Here is a 6,140-nt window from a genome sequence, read left to right on the forward strand (position 1 = left end):
GTGTAAGTGTTATTCACAGATCTGATTTGAAGCATTTAACCAAATACTCTTTCGAAAAAAAAATCATTGACTGACAAGAAGGACCTGGAATTTCAAGAGTGCTGGCTTATTTGTGTGTTTGAGGACTAATTCCTGCGCCAATTTCAGTTGACATAATGCAGACTTTATATTATATATTAGGACACATCTGATTGGATTATATCATACATTGCCTTTGTATATAATATATTAAATTTTTTTTTTTTCAGTATGTAAAAGCTGTATGACTCATAAATGTCTCTCGTTTCAATTTGTGAATCTTGAAAAAAGAAGGAAGAGAGAGCCCAGTGTATTAGTCCATGTTCAGGGGTGGAGTCTGGTGAAGGATAAAGATATCAAACCTGGTTCTACTTCTGCTAAAACTCAATGTTATATCCTTTAGAAAGATACTACATTGACCAGTCAAATTCATAGAAGCGCACTGCACATTCCTGGTGGATTTCTTTGTAGAATAAAATATTCTTACTGTTTAAAGTGGAAACAGACAACATTTCAGCTCCTCTCCCTGAGCTGTATTACTATACGCTCTGCTGTGGCAAAGACGGGATTACTTTCCTCAGAGCCTGGCAGATACCAACAACGCACGACATGAAATGATGAAAACCACTTGGAAATAAGAGAGAAGAATGAAGCATGTTCATCATAGGGGCTAAATGATATTGTCGTAATTTCATATTAAATAATGACATAGTTGGAGGACTGCTTTGCACAAACAAATTACTACAACATGGGTTGGCATCAGGGTGGAGGAAGGAAGTAAGAAAACCAGAGCAAATGTGTGGGTTTATTCCTTCATTTATTTTATAATGGAGACTTGAAAGCAGATTGTTTTTTGGATGAATTGTCTCATGCTATTTTATGATTTTAACAAACTGAAAGAAATGCAATTTCATCTGCTTTAGTGGATACTTGTTCATAAGGAAAATAGCCATCCCCATCTCCAGTGCCAGCTTAAATGGATCACCAGGTTGGATTCCTTTGTGCTGTAAAGTGAGCCTTGATTTTCCTGCCAGATTTCATAGAAAATGAAAATGATGCTTCAAGACAACCAATCTAAATGACGATGGTCGGATTATGCCATAGCCTTGACATTCTGCTATCAGCATTTACTTCTTAATGACAAGAAGTAAAATTGTGCCTCAAGAATAAACCACAGCCCTCCTTTATTGTGACATGGCAATATTCAAATAAAATGGACACACCTTCCAGGTCTGAAAAATAAAGTCCTGTGCATTCTTTCTTATGACCACAAGGGGGAGACTCCACTGTTGCTGGACAGAATAAATTTCAATGATGTCATACTCCTCACTTGAATTATTACACGATAAACACTTTCCTAATGAGTTTATGACCCAAAAGTCTTGTCCAATACAACATTATATTCATATTTTATAACTGAGCGTCCAAGCAGGGCGGGCTTAGGGCGTGGCTATCATATGACTGGAAGTCAGCACAAAGGTGCTCCACCTCACGTCCAAATATGGTCACCTCTATTCACAAAACAGTGTAACAGCACACTCACTACATCTATTTTGATTAAAAACTCTATGGTTGTTTCAGGTCTGGTTATGATAAATGTGTGTTACTATTCTACTTTTGTTCTCTGCCCAGTAACTTTGTCCCTGTACCTTTAAGAGCCAGAAGCTGGGGAAGAGGAGGGGGACAGAGAGGCTGGGAGAAGCAGAGGAAGAGGGAAAGAAAGAAAGACAGAGGCAGCAGTAACATTATCATGTGCTTTCCTTCGGTGGGAAGTGGCACGGCCTCAACGCAACATAAACATGCATGAACACACATACACCTGTCCACACCAAAGTAACAGATTTCTATGTGTGTGAGGGTCCCTATCCTCTCACAAGATTTTCTATTGATGGCCATTATAGATGCGGTGTCATCATACTCTGCAAAAAAGCAAAAATAAAAGATAGCACGGACAGGAAGGGAAAGAGAAAAGAAAGGTACCAGAGGAATGCTGCAAGTCATTGATGCATTGCTCTCAGCTGGTACAATACAGACAAACATGGCTGTGATGTCACGAGCAGCAGCAGAGTGATAACTGTGAGGAAGAATCGCTCTCATGTGGCTTCCTGCTTTGTATTAGATGGGAACCACAAACGGCTCGCAAACCGACAGAGCTCCGATGAAACATATGTTTTCATCCTCAGCCTGCTCCCTCCTTCCCTCCACCATACTCCACCCTGCCAACCTCTCCTCTGCTCTCATCTCATCTCCTCTCCCTCCATCACCACAATACATTGGCTTTGCTTTCCTCTCACGGAGAGTCAAATTACCATGACAGTGCTGAAGAAGACAGCAGGCTAAAGTCAGTCCAAAGTGAGTGAGTGGTGACAACAGCAGCTAGCTGTTTTTGTAAAAGGCTTCATGGTACCCTGATCCCCTAAGCTGGACCTGGAGGGCCATGGCAAACCAAATTCAGTCTGATAAGGACCAGCTCGGCAGTGGCAAGGTAACATGCATCACCCGCGATTGGCAGTGAGGCGGAGAAATTGCATCATCAGCGTGAAGGCAGCCACCACGGCAAAAACACACCTCGGTGGAACCCGCAAAAACATGCCATGCCAAGTTACTCCTCCTCCTCCTCTTCCTCCATCCCCACCACCACCGTCCCTGTTCTCCATTTAGCAGGCGCTCTCCTTCCTGCTCACTTCCCTCCCCCATCACATTTTTGAATTCTCTGTTTCAAAACATGCACAAGTGTGCCTGCCAGCATGTGTGCCCACACCAAGGCGTACATGCATATATATTCTGCATCACAGTTTGTCACTGCTGCATGTCTCCCACGCGCCCTCGTACACCACCACTGACAGCCAGCCAGCACACAGCACTGTGACCTCCCATTGGCCCGAGGGTCTGTGTGTGTGTGTGTGTGTGTGTGTGTGTGTGTGTGTGTGTGTGTGTGTGTGTGTGTGTGTGTGTGTGTGTGTGTGTGTGTGTGTCAGTGGCAGTGGCAGGGGGATGGGGTTTAAACAGACGGGTAATGGGGGTTGTCACACCAGGGAGTTGGGGATAGACGGTTGTCTGCTCCTTGGTGCCCTACAAGAGAAAACTGGTACCATTAAGAGCATCATTCACTCCCTGAGCATTATAACAGAAGCCGTCAATAGTGAAAGCACCGCTCAGACGGCGAGGAAAATGAACTTATACCACCATTAAAAATCTCAGTTTATTTCAGAGTCATCCTTATGAGTCAACACAGACTATTGTGGGATTTTTCTAAACAAACCTTTTCAGTTTAAGCATCATAAATCAATCACAGCACTATGGAAGAGACGGTGGGATGGAGTCGAATGTGTCATCAGCTGCATTTCTCTCAGCTGCTTGTACATTGGACCAGCTTGAATAAACTGATGCAAAGATGGGGTCATCAAAGGGACAGTAGCTGACATGATCACTGGAGGTGTATGTCTTGTGGCTATGGGTGGGCGGGTAGACTAGATTGTGTCAGTGTACACAGGAGGGTGGGGGCGACAGAGGGCTCAATGGTATGAATAATACCAGAGAGAGTGTAAACAGCCATTCTTAACACCTACACCAGCTGAGTGGCAGATAGAGAAGGTGTGAATATGTGTGTATGTGTGTGTGGGGGGGGGGGCAGAAACAAACAGAGAAAGATCAGGAGACACTTCAGTATTAAGTTTGCTTAATGTTTTAAGCTCCTAAAATAGCCACAGTGGGATGATAAATTTAGAGCTGCCTGTGTTGTCAGGGGAGTAGGATGGAGGTATTATTTGGCTCTCTTTTCCTCCCTCCTTACCTTTTCCTTGCACTTACACATCTCGATAGACAGACCCACGGGAGCCTGTCTTCTGCATGAACCCCGCTCCTGCTTTAAATTGCACTGTAAAAATCATAAAGTCTTAAAGAAGACAGCGGGGATGGCACACTGCAGCTTTTGTCTCTGCGCGCACCACTGTGAAGAGTAAAATCAAAACCGAGCCAGCGCTGCAGGGTGCCTGGGGAACGCCACTACAGGCTCCACACTGAGGTGGAAGCTCGGCAAGATGCTCACTGGGGCTTTTTGGGTTATATGAGATGAGCATCCTGGTGAGCATGTGCATGTGCATGTGTGTGTGTGTGTGTGTGTGAGGAATGTAACATCCCTCCTTCTCTCTATTTTCCTCCTCTACCTTTGCTTCAAGTGTCTCAAACTAAAAACAGGTGTTTTAAGAAGTGAATAGGGATATTGTGTTTTGCTGTGACAGTATATCTGTGCGTGCGCGTGTTTGTGTGTGTCTGTTTGTGACGTGCCTTTGTGCGTCAGTGCATATGTGTCTGTTACATGGAAGGGGGTGTAAGCCTTGCAGAAAATAGGTTGACGTGACCTACATATCCATGTGGTTTCTTATTTGCATATACCCATATTTCACAGAGCCACACTCTTGTAACTCTTGTACATGGGCTCACATGTGCACACGCACGCACGCACACACACACACACACACACACACACACACACACACATCAGATAATAGTGACTAGTGTCATAGAGACAGGCAAGAAGAAGGCTATTTACATTATTTGCATTGAGTCTTTTGTTTGCCTTTAACCGTCTCAACATCAGAGCAGATGGCAGCCTCACACACACACACACACACACACACACACACAAACACAGAAGCACACACACACTCATACAAGCACACGCACTCATGCAAGCATACATGCATACTAGATGGACATGCAATAGCGTGTGAGGAGCAGCCCGCATGAGGGTTGCATGACTAATAGTTATCGCGATGAAGCTCGTCCCTCTAACGACCATGATCACACAAGATTGACACCATAGAGACAGATTATACATCGTTATGGAAGAATATGTAGGTACGAGAATAGATATGGGGATTAAATGACAAAAAGACAGAGAAATTGGCATAAAAAAACCCACAGCCAGACCACAATCATTGGTGTTCAAACCTTAACCAGAACCACAATGGTCAGGGAACAGTCATATGAATGTCATGGTCATTGTCTTCGCCAGGCAGACCATGTTTGTTATGTCAGTTTGTTGGGATGGAACATGGGCCAAGGAAGAACCCAGTACATCTGTGGATCATAGAATCTTTTTCCCTTTCCTTAAATTATGAGAAATCAAACCTGAATTGGTGATAAAACATTTCTTTAATTCAAGGCCCCAATTGTCCTTTGACAGACATCATTTTTGCCAGAACATAGATACTGTACATTTATCTTATTTAACACAATGTAATTTTCTCCCCCCCCAAAAAAAAAAAGATCAAAACATTTTGCCACATGACCATAAAAAGCTTCTTTCCCACTGGCCAGAAAACCTGGAAACTCTTGCCATAACGTCTAGTTTTTGTGTGGTAACAGGCTAAATCACCATCAGGTAGACCCAGGTACAGCTCTGCCAGTAAGTTCTGTGGCCTTTTATCATCACCGCCACAAATTCACAATTGTGATGTCAGGGGAAAAAAAATCAAAAAAACCTAAGGTCTGTGGAAAGTTGGAGGGTACAGCTGTCACCTGTACCCTCTCCCACTGTACTTACCTACAAACGGGAAACCCACTAATAAAAGCAGATTGACTCTGTTCCCATAGATGCCAATGGTTTGTGAGAACAGGATTTTCAGAAAACCTTAAAAGGAGGATTTATTGAACTTAAAAGGAGTCACAATCTTTGATTAATAAGCCAATGATCGAGAGGGGACTCTTTGCTGAATCATTGCTCATTCTGTCCAAGCAGTTAGCATCACCATGGCAATCTGTAACTGCAATTGTAGCCTCCCAGCTGATGCAGCCTCTCATGCTGATGAAGAGCTGCCAGTGTCCTTTATGGCATAGTTTACCCAATTTCAATCAAACACTGAATCATATTATGCTGACTTTCAAGAAAATATCAAACTTCGTGATCCCAAGTCTGGACATTTTCATTAATTTCTCAGGAAATATTACAGGTCTTTGCTCTCTGAGTAGTTTTCATGGTGTTGGCGGGCTCTGGCTGTGTTTCTGATCAGAGGATGTTGAAAAGAATCATTTTGGAAGATGATGACTGTCGTTTTGTTGTTGAGTTTGCAGGACTTGTGGTAAGAAACTTGCATTTTGAGGCTTGTATGAAAAAACAG

This window comes from Aulostomus chinensis, chromosome 14, assembly GCF_037954235.1.
Source record: "Aulostomus chinensis isolate RoL2024-O1b breed Wild chromosome 14, RoL_Achi_v1.0, whole genome shotgun sequence".
In the NCBI taxonomy this organism is placed as follows: domain Eukaryota; kingdom Metazoa; phylum Chordata; class Actinopteri; order Syngnathiformes; family Aulostomidae; genus Aulostomus; species Aulostomus chinensis.